The sequence below is a fragment of the Mytilus edulis genome, chromosome 3 (assembly GCF_963676685.1).
Source record: "Mytilus edulis chromosome 3, xbMytEdul2.2, whole genome shotgun sequence".
Lineage (NCBI taxonomy): Eukaryota > Metazoa > Mollusca > Bivalvia > Mytilida > Mytilidae > Mytilus > Mytilus edulis.
In genome coordinates, this window is record NC_092346.1 from 65,153,399 (window position 1) to 65,168,527 (window position 15,129).

The 15,129-nt window shown below is 31.7% G+C and overlaps 2 long non-coding RNA genes across 2 annotated transcripts; one reads left to right on the forward strand and one right to left on the reverse strand.

The window, feature by feature from the left end:
• Window positions 1-2,160: 2,160 nt before the first annotated feature.
• LOC139517127 (uncharacterized) lies at window positions 2,161-3,689 on the reverse strand. The gene is made up of 2 exons (XR_011663084.1): window positions 3,602-3,689; window positions 2,161-2,812 (listed from the first exon to the last, which is right to left on the reverse strand). It is a non-coding gene; the product is annotated as an uncharacterized lncRNA (long non-coding RNA).
• Window positions 3,690-3,718: 29 nt separating this feature from the next.
• Window positions 3,719-12,091, forward strand: LOC139517128 (uncharacterized). The gene is made up of 2 exons (XR_011663085.1): window positions 3,719-3,862; window positions 8,955-12,091. It is a non-coding gene; the product is annotated as an uncharacterized lncRNA (long non-coding RNA).
• The last annotated feature ends 3,038 nt before the right edge of the window (window positions 12,092-15,129 follow it).

A 15,129-nucleotide genomic window follows, 5' to 3' on the forward strand; every position in this document is an offset into this window, starting at 1 on the left:
GAAACTTATTGATGCATACACTTTATATCAACACATGTTTTAGGAATCATATGCAGAACTGTTTTGAGAATTTTTAGCTGTTATTTGGGACTAATTTTATGTGGTTTCTTCTTGTATTCGAAGGAAACAATAGTGTGTGCACTCGATTATGCTTTCAAGCAACCGTTGCAAGTAACCGTCGGTACGAAAGGTTTGTAGTTAAGAGTTATTTCCCCGTGAAACTACATAGATACAAAGAAGCTAAATTACAAAACAAATTTTAAACTTTATAAATTTTGTTTGTAATAACTTTATGTATCATTGTAAAATATTAAAGTTTTGTATTTATTTTGGTAAGTTTTTAGAAAACATGATCAAATAAAATGAATTTGAACAAAATAAATTGACCTTAATAACAAAAGAAAAATGACAAAACTAATATAAAACCAAATCGATCTTCAGTCTGTCCGCGTAAGGTCTAAAACCCTTGTCGATGGATATTGAATCAAGATAAAAAAAAAAGTACAGGGAGACATACTTTATAAAAATTAATACTCTGTTACAAAAAACCGAAGGTGTCAAAACGTTTGATTTCTAATTATTGTACTGATTATGTATGTCATTATACTTTTAAATAACATTGCCTTGTGATAATTTTGTGTTATATGTAATATAACTGTTGTATATATATTTTGAAGAATTAAATAAAGATAAAAAAAAATCAGACGTCCGGAAAGAAATTATAAAAAATACAAGGTCGTTTATATCTTCAATTTGAACAATTATGCATAGAGATATGGCTGATATCGTATTTACTTGACATCCTTCCTTTTTGGACAATTATCTTTACCGTCGGGTTTAAAGTTTTTCTTTATAAAAAAAACCTCATAAAATCAATATGCTCTATAAATTTTAGAAACATGCCCTTTTTATTAACACAACTGTTCATATATCATTTTCGCAGTAAGCCGAGAGAGAAAACTCAGAAAAACTGGAGTTAACTATTTTCAGCAGTATCGTATTCATGCTACTAGTACATATAAACCTGAACATATTACATAGAAACATTTACCAACCGATGAAAATGATCCTTAATTTTGAGTGACTGTCCATAAATCAGTTGTAAATGATGCAAAAGACATTATATAGCAACATAGTATTTTCCGTACAACATTACGAAGAGTTAGAAAGACATATTCATATGCGGTATGGGGGTTTGCTCATTGTTTAAGGCCGTACGGTGATATATAGTTGTTAAATTCCGTGTCATTTAGGTCTCTTGTGGATATATGTCTAATAAGCAATCAAACCACATTTTCCTTCATATTCACTTGAAGTCTTTACTTGTTGAGTTTCAATATTTAAAATTAAAAAAAAATGAACATTTTGTTTTTAAAGTGTAGTACACAATGTTAGAGACCCCGAAATGATTTTGCAGAGCTAAACAATGGCTCTTGGATGAACCCTAGAAGAAGTTGTATATCAGGTCCAAACAAGATAAGCATCACATTAATGGCATTACGGCAAATTTAGGAGAGTATTTTATGAATGACTTACAGCAAATGAATAAAACTGTATAAACATATTTTTTAAAATGCAGCTCGCTTCCTTTAATCTGATCTATGGCGCGGAATTAGGGTCATAAACATCGAATTTAGCATATGCTCAAATCATTTAAGCTTATGCTAAATTCGATGTTTATGACCCTTATTCCGCGTCATACTGATCCGATATATCTTAAAGCAAAATATCGTTATATCATCCATCAATCCCTGTGTACAAAGATTTTCTGAACACCACACGGCAATTTCTACTTTATTTTAAGATCTGTGTAAGTGTCAACTGTGTCGTCTTCGGTATGATTGTAGGTGTCCTCGTGCATATATTTGTTATTTTATTTTTACAAATTCGACACAATTGATACATTGAGGCTTGTTTAAAGTTCATTAATTCCATGGTTCCATAATGAGGCAGAATTGTCTGAACTTCTAAGTCATAGCAAAAACAAGGATTATTGATATGAAAATTAAAATGTATGCATGTTTGGACGATGTGTGATTTAAAGGAGAAGTTTTAACAAAATTGGCATGTTTCGGTGGATTGGACACGTTTGGTGGAATGGCAACGTTAGATTTTTCTCATGTATGTGGTTTATTTCGAAATTATGAATGAAAAAGGCAATTAAAATAAACATTTATTAAAATGAGCATCAATAAAGAAAATAAAATAAATACCAAATGGGATAATAAAATTTAACTATAACAGTGTACATATACATGTATGACTATAAATGTTTTACTCGTATGGTATGATGTTAAATGTTATAACACTACAGTGTTATTAATCATACGAATATCACAACACATTCCACAAAGTCCCTATCTTCTTGTCATTCACTACAACTTTCAGCGTGTACTCAAAACGCAAGGGTAATAGTCTTCTGTCTCTACGTGGTGATAAGTATGGAATACTGTTGACCAGAGTAACAACAAGACAAGCAAACATTAATATATACTGGTAAGCTCTACCTGCACAAAATTCCTGAAGCAGAAAATTTGTTCGAAAATTCTGAGTCGCCTGTTTGCATCGTTTACACATGGCATCTTGATATGTTTGTCTTAAACATGACGGACATGGCCTCTCGCTTGCTTGATTGGCTGACAATACTGATGTTGTTACATTTGATGATATTAAAGATGTATGAATGGAGCATAACTCGTTCAAATCTTCTTTTCCCGTGAGGAGGTAGGGGGTTGTGTCGATTAGGAATGTCAAAACACCAATTTGTACAATTGATACTAAAACAATATTTCGAAACATTTTGAAATCTAATCTGAAAAAGATTTGAAAAAAAATAACTAAAGAGTATAAAATATTCAAGCACATGGTTTAAACGAATTTGCTCGCTTATTTAATACTTTTACAAATATGAATGTCAACAGTACATTAAAACACAAATCCCTCACACAAACAATTAAAGAATAAAATGCAGACACAAAGTGCAAGAGCAATTGCGAACGGAATGAGAATGAAAGATGTGTGCATCTGTTGATGACCGAAAAACATTTTGGTCGTTTTCTTTCAATATTAATTTCCTGGGGATTTTTCAGTGAAGAGATTTTTCCAGTAAAATGGTCTACATGATTTGTCATTTCGCATCAACCGAGATACACTAACGAAAAAGTAAGACTGCTTATAGTATTTATTAATTTTCTAATCATGACATTCGAATTCTCTTGATAATTAGGACGCCATTTAAACTCAAGCGTTTTTGAATATTCATTACATGTAAGAAAAATAAGGATTTTTCTTCCTACTTTAACATGTTTAACTCGAATGTATGCTTGTGCTTCTCCGTATTTTAAATATAATAACAATGTGTTCCATTGAAAGTTGCGACTTTGATGAAAATGCTAACAAGTGTTGAAGATTTGTCCACAAGCTGTATCAAAAATCTCGGCCGATAGCAACACGAATCTCATCACAATTCTCATCAACTACTAAAAATGTCATCCTTATGGCCCCAATTTTCAAAGTTATTACTTACTTCAGGAATGGTTTATATTATATAGAACTCAAACTTATTTAAACATATTAATCTAATGATTTCAATTTGTCTTACCGTTAATATTTCATATATTCCTTGCTTTTGAATGATCGCAATGCATATCAATAATGAAGGAAATAATTACAGGAAAATACATGTAACTAAAAATAGAACAATGGGATTTTCCCAGGTATATTTTTGTGCATGCATGACAGTGATTAGCTGTCATAGCGGATTTCCAACATTGAAAAAACCAAACAAAATTTCTCTGGACTTTTTTCGAAACGTGTTAACCTTTACTTTTCATGTATGTTTTGGTCTTCTCAGTCGTAAAACGTATGTATTGCATTTTTCCTGTTTTCAAATACTAAATTATCGTATTTTTAACACTTGATTATAACCTGAAGTTTTTATGGTTGTGTTTTTTTGTTTGTTATTTGTACAAGTAATACAATATTTAAAAAGTGTAATCATTCGATTATTTGTATATTGAAAGTATTATCACGAAAGATACCAAAGTTAAATTCTAATTTATAGATCGAAAGCCTACAGTGTATATATGCATATTTTAAAACACAAAAATCTACCAATAGACAAACAACAGTATTGAAATATAGGAAACTAAAGACTAAAAAAACGCGACCCCATTGAAAAACCATAGTAAGTAACTGATGTATTAAATACGTGTTGTTCAGATTGACTTTATGTTATCATATCATCTGTTTGGTGATTTTCCCCCTTTTTGTACTTTAGTGTCTAAATTAGTAAACTGAACATTTCTTTTTTGCGAAAGTTACGCATGTAAAATATATCAGTAAGACTACTTGTTATAGCGTCCTTTCTTGATTTCTAATATAAAGTGGTATATTGGGAATTAAAATATTGAAAAGTTGAAAATTTAGTATATATAAAAGAAGATGTGGTATGATTGCCAATGAGACAACTATCCACAAAAGACCAAAATGACACAGAAATTAACAACTATAGGTCACCATACGGCCTTCAACAATGAGCAAAGCCCATACCGCATAGTCAGATATAAAAGGCCCCGATAAACGAGAAAACTAACGGCCTTATTTATGTAAAAAAAAAATGAACGAAAAACAAATATGTAACACATAAACAAACCACTGAATTACAGGCTCCTGACTTGGGACAGGCACATACATAAATAATGTGGCGGGGTTAAACATGTTAGCGGGATCCCAACCCTCCCCTAACCTGGGACAGTGGTATAACAGTACAACATAAGAACGAACTATAAAAATCAGTTGAAAAAGGCTTAACTCATCAGATGGACAAAAATACAAGTGGACGTGGCCCGGTACTTGTACATCCCGACACAAAAAGACACAATGAACAGATCTGAGAGTACTCGCAGTTATCTGACAGCTAGTTCAAAGCCACTAAAAACTAATAAAAAAAATCATACAATTAAGACTAAACTAGCTTATTTTAGGAATATATACCGAAATTCCCCATGTTTGCATTTTCCAATAAAAAGGAAAATTTCATTGTGTATTATCTCAAAGTTAAATAGTGTTACGAAGTTTATTTTTACAAGGAAATTCCCCATGTCACATTGTCCTATCACAAATTACATTTTTAATGTGGATTGTCCTTATAGTTTGAAAATTGTGTTAATTGCTTCCTTTTATTTGTGTTATTACATAACTTATCAACAATCTGAACAGTATCATAAAAAGAACCATTTTTTTTTAAAGTTTAATTTTTGAACGAAAGGTATTGTTCATCGGTATAGAAGTATATATAGCAATCCAGCATATGTACCATACAATTTTTAAACTGAAATGAAATTGAGAATAATCAATATTACCTATCGTTTTGCACCGCTAGACATACTGAATACATAAAACTGTTGGAAGTTAAAATGTTTTTTGATAATGTTGTTACATCATACATTTTAGAAAATAATATTCCTTTAACATGGCCTTGAAACGTTGAAGTTTAATTATGATCCTTAAGAGCATGCTATTATGAGTTTTAAGTGTTTTACCGAGTGGTTACATTTAAAAAAAATGTTTCAAAATATTGTCTACATTCGAAATTAGATTGGATATAGAGTGTACGTGTCATGCTATAATCTCACTTCCTTTTAAAAAAAATGATGTAAACGCGAAGGAAATATATTAAAAACACTTGTTTTTAAATGGATTAACGCATGAATAGTGTTGATATTGGCAAATCACATTATGAAAATAGTTTTAGAAATCAGAAAAAAGGTAACTGACACGACAGTTTATGGAATTGGAAGCAATTAAACTTTAATTACTTTCAAAGCGACTTTTGTTCGTACCAGTCGACAAAGCTGCAAAAAATGTGATGGTGATATAACGTAAATAATACTCATAAATTCTTTAAAAAAAAGAAAGAAATTATATTATTTTTCGATATCGAAGGTCGCGCGCTTTAATGAGAATCAAATAATATACAATTATACCATTAACAGTCCACATTTCAGTTAATAGTCTCCTCTGAAAATTTAAACTTGTATACTATATACATGTACTATGTACTGACTGCCTTAACTACACAAAAAAAAAATTCAAGTATCGTGTTCTACAACGAATCAATATTTTATTTACCTTTCCGCGCGGTTTTAACAGACATAATTTCATATTTGCATGGTTAGGTGGTGTATTTAGGGATACGATTATCGAATTGTTTGCTGAAGCTAGTGAAAGACCTTGTAGGGAGTAGGTGGAATATGCTAAATATACTCACTGGAACTAGGGTGGGATGGTTGCTGCTGTAAATTTCTAATAAGCAACATGTACCTTTTGACTGTAGAGTTTGTCGGTCACCTGTGAGTATTTGAATGGAAACAGATTGCGTCTCTTTCTTCTTCTTCTTCTTCTTCTTCTTCTTCTTCTTCTTCTTCTTCTTCTTCTTCTTCTTCTTCTTCTTCTTCTTCTTCTTCTTCTTCTTCTTCTTCTTCTTCTTCTTCTTCTTCTTCTTCTTCTTTCAGTACAGAGTCAGCCTCATCTTCTTCTTCTTCTTCTTCTTCTTCTTCTTCTTCTTCTTCTTCTTCTTCTTCTTCTTCTTCTTCTTCTTCTTCTTCTTCTTCTTCTTCTTCTTCTTCTTCTTCTTCTTCTTCTTCTTCTTCTTCTTCTTCTTCTTCTTCTTCTTCTTCTTCTTCTTCTTCTTCTTCTTCTTCTTCTTCTTCTTTCAGTACAGAGTCAGCCTCATCTTGAGTGTATATAAATGACTCTTGATCGTACGCGTGAAATCATGAGGCCTTCCCTCAACTATTAAAACCAGCAGTAACTATTTACACTAACTATTATTTACAAATTAAAACTATATACATCCGGGATCTAAGGAGTTCAAGGCGTGATAAGCTTCTGTCAAGGCCTCCGGCAGGATGGCAAGGCTGGCCTTGAACTCTTGTAGTGTAGCTGCTGTTGTGGCTTTTTCTGGTAGAGTGTTCTATTCCCTGGTTGATCCTGGGAAGAAGGAGTACCTGTATTTGTTCTTTCAGAGTACGCTGTTGGTGTATGCGGTGGCCTCCTCTGGTCCGTGAATCTCCGGGTTTGTAATAGTTTGAGGGGTCAATATCTACCAATCTATTGTGGATCTTGTAGGCCATGGTGAGGCGGTCTTTGTAGCGGCGATCTTTGTCTCTCCATTAAAGAGCTGACACAACCTAGGGATACGTCTGGGTATTCATTGAACACGAACCTAGCTGCTCTTCTCTGTACTTGTTCTAGATCTTTTTCAAGGTTTTGTTGGTAAGGGTCTCATACAGAGGAAGCGTATTCAAGGGTTGGTCTGACCATGGTAATGTAGGTATTAGCTTTGACTTCTGGTTTACACCGTCCTTTGATAGCAGACGTGTTCCTATTTTTGTTGTGACTTACAGTTTATGACTCGACTAGTTGGTAATCCGTTTAGGTTCATTGAATAAATAAATTTGACAATATACTTACTGTATCTTAATGATATTTTGTTTTAGAGGGGTCAGATTCTTACTTTTATTGGGGAGGTCTTTCAAGGGTTCGAAGGCTTTCCTGTATTTCGATAATATTTCATATTCTTGCCATATAAAGGAAAAATGAAATTGGGATGGGCACTAATTTCATAATTTTATCATACGTTTTTATCTTTTCTTATTTAATCATTTCAACCTCATCTAAAACACGAATGGTGTTACCGTTCTATAAAGATTTAATAGATTGAAATGAAATCTTCATCTTTACCAGTAATAGCTTCGTTGTTAGTATACAGGGACTGCTTAAATGTTGTTACATAGTAACGCAAAACAAAATGCAACTGGAAAGCTTAGTCATCTCTTTTGTCGCAATACGTTCTCAATTGATCGCTATTTTAAATTCTTTGGATATAAGTCAAGATGTGGAGCAAACATAACTCTATCTCAATAAGATATAATGAAGATTTGGCTCTGAAGTTTGGTTGCACTTGTATAAAACTTATTCCAAACGGGATAGCACATCCTAATTTTTACGGAGATGTTGTTTACCGAGTACGAAAACTTAGATACGATACGGTTAAACTGGTTGGATGGTCCTTTAAATACACTTTTCTATAAAAGGTTACCAATTTAACAATGACAATAGATTTTTGAATATTTTTTGATTGGTATTTGTTATTATTTTTATATACATTTGCACATTTATGGCCCGACAAGCTGTCGATACCTGTATCTTGTCATTGCACAAGGTCATGTTTTTTTCTGTTGATTTGGTAATGATTGATGTTTTAGTCTTAGTCTTAGATACACGTTTTTGTTTTATTAGTTATTATTAGATTTGAACTAGATGTCAGTAACTACACGTACTCTAAGATATGTATTTCGTGTTATATTGATGTAAAAGTACCCTGTCACTTCTACTCTGTGTTTTTGTTACATGTATTTCTATTTGTATCTATCTGATGAGTTCAGCCTTATTCTATTCTGATGTTGTTCTGTAACATCACTCTCCTACATTGGGGAAAGTGTTGGCGTCTACAAACTAGTTTAACCCCGTCACATTCTGTAAGTGCCTGTCCCAAGTCAGGAGCCTGTAATTCAATGGTAGTCGTTTGTTGATGTGTATCATATTTGTTTTTCGATATTTATTTTGTACATAACTTAGGCCGTTATTGTTCTCGTTTGAAATGTTTAACATTTGTCATTTTGGGGCCTTGTATAGCTGACTTTGCGGAAAAGGCATTTTGCTTATTGTGACAGGCCGTACAGTGAACTCTAGTTGTTAATGTCTGTGTTATTTGGCCTTGCGGCGAGTTTTCTCACTGGCAATCATACCCCATCTTCTTTTATATAGATGTTGATTCTGATTTGTGGTATAATTTTAGTTTTTTTACGATGTGTGTATCACTTGTTTTAATATTTAACGCTCTGGAATATCAAAACAAATTTAGGGTAATTTCTTTACATTCTTTTCAGATTGGTACAGTGATCAGATAAATGCGTCAGTGGACTTCAAACGTATCATCAATTGGTCCTAGTGAAAGCCAGAGACATGACAGATTATTCAGATATTGACAAAGACGCAGAGGTGTACGTTCGTGAATCGGAGTCCTACACACTACAAAATGAAGTCGAAAAGTGGAATAAAGATGCGAAAAAATCAAAACAAAATAAAAGTGACCCTCCGATTTTTAACAAAACTCATAAATCCCTTGCAGATGAGGGAACAGATCACAGACTGACTAGCGATGAATGTGCCGGATATTCAAAAGATCAACCAGACATTTCAGAACCTATGAACCAACAGCACAAAACTGATCCATCGATAGAAATTCGTTCTCAGACAACTGATGGAGTTACTTTTAATATTGGTCAAGTAGACACTCTGAGGCAAGTTACTCTTAATACAGGACAGAGCCAAGCACATGATACCATTCCGAGCAATGTCAGACATTTACAGTTGTGTGTGTGCACTGGGATCACAGGGTTTGGTATTTTGTATTACAATTCTCATTTACTTTCGGAATCATGTAGCTTGTTAAAGAACAATGTGACAATGTCTCTTCAGTCGGAAGTATTTGTGTCTGCATTGCGAAGGGCTTGCTTCAGTAACTCCATGGTATTTCCGTTAATTTTATTTATTTTATTAGTTGTTATGATTGTTTTCGTGATTCCAGCATACTTCTGGGATAGAACCAGAAATCAACATCTTTGATTTCACCACCATCTAGTTATCTTAAACCTGGCAGTGTAAAAAAAATACTGCACATGAAAATGATGATGGATTTATTGTGCATTTTATTCAAATTATGAACGTTTCAATTTTTGTACAGTTTTTTTTTTCAAAGTTGTGTTTTATAGGTACCTACTTATTCCGATGGTGTTTAATTTTTTACCGATAAGTCGGTAATTACCAGGGGCGGATCCAGCCATTTGAAAAAGAGGGGGCTCCCAACCTAGAGTAAAGGGGGTTCCAACTATATGCTCACATTCAAATGCGTTGATCGGCCAAAAATAGGGGGATTCAAACCCCCGGAACCCCCCCCCCCCTCCTTGGATCCGCCAATGCATTATATTTGTGAAATGTAGTTCTGCAAATGCCTAAATGACTTTTGTTACCCACTAATCCAAAGCGTTACTTTGCTTTTGTGACAATTGGCATTTCATTTGCGTAAAATAAAAATCTTTAATTTGCGCCTAAAACTATATTTCATTTGCGCCACAAACCATATTTCATTTGCGCCACAAACCACATTACATTTGCGCTAATAATACAGATAAATAGCATAAAAATGATTTATTCAAGAGACGTTTATTTCAAAAATTACTTTAAAAAACAGTTTTTGTTTGCATATAGTTAAACATATTTAGCTATGGGAAATGATTTAAAGTCATTGTAGAAAGGTGGTGTTCTTCCATTCTTGAAAGAAAGATACATCTTTGTTCAAAACATCTATAATTACATGTAGATTACATGGAAATAAAATTAAAACAATTGAAGTATTGCAAGAGTTTGTACCAAACAGTTCTTCTACATTTGCAAAACATGTATTTGCCCATTTGCAGATAGCTAATATATGTATTTATCTATGATTAATTTTGAAAATGAATTTTGACGCATATTATACAAGCAATATTGATTCGCATTTGGCAACAAAAAGAGAATTTATCTTGAATGTAGTTATGCGGGGAGTAACTTTGATTGGCACCAGATTCTTTTCGAGATATGATTCTTAATTGCTGGTATTCTACCTTCTACACCATGGTTTTATTTGTTCAATGCTTTTATAATTGTTCTGTTATGATTCTGGCTTTTCAATTTTTTTTGTACTTCTAAACGATATGTCAGCATTTTTCAGAACATAATATAACTATGACGATATAGCAATGAATACTAAAACTTTTTCTTGATATGCTACATGCAAAATAGCGAAAATATAGTCTTATTTTTTTTTATTTTTTTTTTGGCGTAAATGAAATAAAATCTGAACAAAAGAAAGCTTGGACCTTGTAAAAATTGACGCAAATACAATGCGCCCATCCAAAGCTTTTACGGCTTTATTAAATGTATATAAACTGCAATTTCCTTAAATGTGAGAGATAATTAATATTTGATTGGATGCGCTGAATGAAAAAATAAGTTGATACATAATCAGCAGCAAACTAGCTTACTTTTATAAAATAAAAAAATCCCCAGGAAAACAAACGATTAGATTAAAGTCTATACGGTCCTACCAAAAACTCACATTGTCGGATTCAACTAATGTTTCCAGAGGTATTCGTTATAAATCTGACCGATTAACTTACAAGCTAAAAAAAAAAAGACAAAGAACAAAAAATACATTTGTTTTAATGTAAATAAAAGGCAAGGTGATATATTATATTATACAAAATAGTAGAATGAAAAATTTTGATACTTAAACATCAAAATATTCAACTATAATTAAGATAGACCACAAATCAAGCTTGAAAACTATGTTTAATAAAGCCAATGATGGATTTCTGAGCCTTTGGTCGAGCCGAACCGTATTAAAAAAATATTGCATACATATAGATATCATGATCATATTTTGTTAAAAATTCTTTTGATAAGTTTATATATTTACTATTTTCACTGTCTGTTTGTTGCATTTATTTTTGTATTTTCTCCTCTTGAAGCACACATTGTTTAAAATCTTTAAAAGATAATCTCCATAGGTTTTTGAAAGTTGTGCTATTTGAAATACAAATCCGGTGCTAAAAAGGATAATAGTTTCGGTGCTAGTATGTACTTTTTGTTGCTTTGAATGTTTCGCTAACATATCCATTCCAAATCATGTACTACCCTATTATAGAAAAAGAATAATTTGTTTAGTCTTATGGGTTACAAAATGTGACATGATATAGTTAAAATACGACGTCTATTAAATGAGTACATAAACGGTACATGTATCTCGAATTGAATCAAACGAATTCGCAATAAAAGTAATTTTGGAATACATATATTAACGAGGTGTAACAGTTCAATTGTACGTTGCAATATAAATTTCATATGCATTTGTTTAATATGTTTTTATTTATGTAAATTATTAATAACAAAATATATTTATAATATAAAAGATAATATATTATCAGTTGTTTGCGGTTTTTATTTTTAAGCCATCTGGTTTTATGTCAGGTACAACGTGTCAATAGTCATCTTTTTTTTGAAAGAAAGGATATGATTGTATTAATTCATGACACTTGTACGGCGTATCTAGTTGTCAACGTACTCGTAACTAGACGAAAGGTATTTTGAGATACTTCGGATAACTACTATCTTGGATCAGAGGAGATTCATGTATGCTGTAAAGTGTGAGAAACAATGTTAATAGTGACAAGACAATTATTTAATGCTGATTTAATTATATATATAATTGATTAAATTAATTATGACCTGGAAAAGAGTAATATATCTAAAATAACGAGATCCAAGGAAAATTCAAATTGGCAAATTCAAAAGCTTTTCAAACACATCAAACAAATGAATAACAACCGCCATATTCCTGACTTGGTACAGGCATTTTCTTGTGTAGAAAATGCTGGATTGAACTTGGTTTTATAGCTAGCTAAGCCTCTCACTTGTAGGACAGTCTTGACAAATTCCATTAAATTGAAAACTATGCGTGAACAAAACAAACAGACATAAAAGGTAAAAGTGTCAAAATTACACAAGTCAACATTGTGTTATAATCTTAATCACTTAAAAAACCATACAAATATGTAACAAAAAAAAACAAAATGGCATATAGACCATGCATATTAGAAAAAATTAAAGACAAGAATACACAAACTTACCATAGTACAATAACACAATGACAGGATGTATAAGTTCAGAGCCACGTCATATGTGTAACAAAGAATCGTAAAAAGGCATAAACACAAAGCACATAGCAATATTAAGAGATAAGCAACAAACACGTTTTCGAAGTAACACAAAACGGCATATAGCCTAAGCACATTAAAAACATGAAAGACAAGAATACGAGAATATCATAAACAATAATGACAGGATATATAAGTACCAGAAGTTTCTTGATAAAAATTAAAAACAAACAAATATTTAAAAAAAAAAGCACAAAAAGGCATATATCAAAAACTTAGAATAAACTCACTCATTGTTTTCTTATTTTCGAATTTTATGAATGTATGTCAAATCCCCCCATAAACGATAGAAAGATTTGTAGCACTTGGACCGAATGGCCAGATCAACATGTGATCCTGAACTGATATCTCCTATAAAAAATACCTCTGCCCATAAATACCTGTTAAACATCTCCCTTTTTTGTAATCACAAATTTGTTGTACAATACCAATCAAAAATAGTCAATATACGTTCTTGAAAATATTTCCCTTTTATTGACATGTAGAAGCTTTTCTTTTTTTCCTTCCAAAAAGCATTAACATATCATTCTGGGGTCTTGCATGATACAAACATTTGGATTTTTCACTGCAGAGAAACACAAATTGTCAAATAATTTAAAAACTTGAATTTCAATTTCATCTCAACCAAATGTACATACTGTGTGTTAAAATGTAATTCTAACATTATCTATAAGCAGTATCTAAAATTTTAAATTATTGTCAATTTCTCTTCATGCAGTACACCAAATGGCATACAACCATGAAATTAATACTTACCGTCTTGTCAATATGTTATATTAATCGAATATCTACTTTTCATTCCTAGTGATTATCTACTCTTGTTAAAATTGATAAAAAATGCAAGCATATTTTTTTTTATTGTCTAATTGTCATATGATCTTTTATACTGTACACCACTGATTATTATTTGAGAAGAAAAGCAATTGTGAAATGAGTGATATTAAATTTTCTTAACGATTTCTTATTTTAGTCATGTGCTGACAAAAAACTATTGTGAATCTGCAGTTAGTGTATATAGTGTAGTTCATTGTTTAGTCTCATTAGAAAAGCGGACCATGTTAACATCTGCAGTCCACCAAATGGTGGAAGATGTCATAACATGCTTAAATATTTACTTTTTGTAAAGGCTGAAAATCTCTTCTGTATTATCATTGTTTTTGTTTTAAAGACATTTCCAGCCTCCACATATTACAAATCTTATTACAAATCCCATGTCAGCATCTGCAATTTATTTATATTGTGTAGTTATTCGTTGTTTAGTTTTGTGAAATTTTTACAATATGCAGTCCACCAAATGGTGGCAGATGTCTCAAAATGTTTCAAATATTAATCATGTGTATAGGTTGAAAAATCTTTTCTTTGTCAGAAAAAAAAGTAAAATCACAAAAAATACTGAACTCCGCGGAAAATTCAAAACGGAGAGTTCCTTATCAAATGGCAAAATCAAAAGATAAAACACATCAAACCAATAGACAACAACTGTCATTTTTCTGATTTAGTACAGGAATTTTGTTTCTCCTAAAGATATCTTATTGCAGCGTGAATCTCCCCTCAATATATATTGTGTATTTAGTTTTGTGGAAAAGGTCCACGTATTGGTGGCTAATGTCACAAATGCTGTAAATATTTACTTTTTGTATTGGCAGAAAAGTCTTTCCTCTATTAGTATTGTTTCTGCTAAAGATAAATTCAGTCTCACCATTATTACAAATCTTATTGCATAGCGTGAATTTACTGAAATGGTAATGTTTATTGTCTAGTTAGATGTTGGGATTGCATTGCACATCATCTGCAGTCCACCAAATGGTGACAGTTTTTTTTTCAACCGCATTTTCAGTATTGCCATTTAAGCCATCCTTTTCATCATATGATATTCAAAACATTCCTGAAAGGTTTTTTAATAGCTTTATATTTTACACTAGATATTTTTACATTTTGTTTTTATATGCATAATATGTTTATCATTTTATTTCACATGTTACATTTGTTTATTTCTTATCTTTTTTAAATTCGTCCCTTTATTTGTAAGAAAACAAAGTAGCCTCTTTCTCTTTCTCATTTATCCAATTAAATTTTTTCAAAGTATTTCTCACACTATCTTTTTATTGTTTATTTTACCATGCACCATTCCTCATATTTTGCAAACACGTTTGCCTTAACCCGTTGTAAATTATACCACATTTTCAGGTTTTTATTGTAAACAAAATTGCAAGAGCATTATTAAAATTTGTGAAGTGTTGGATATTTG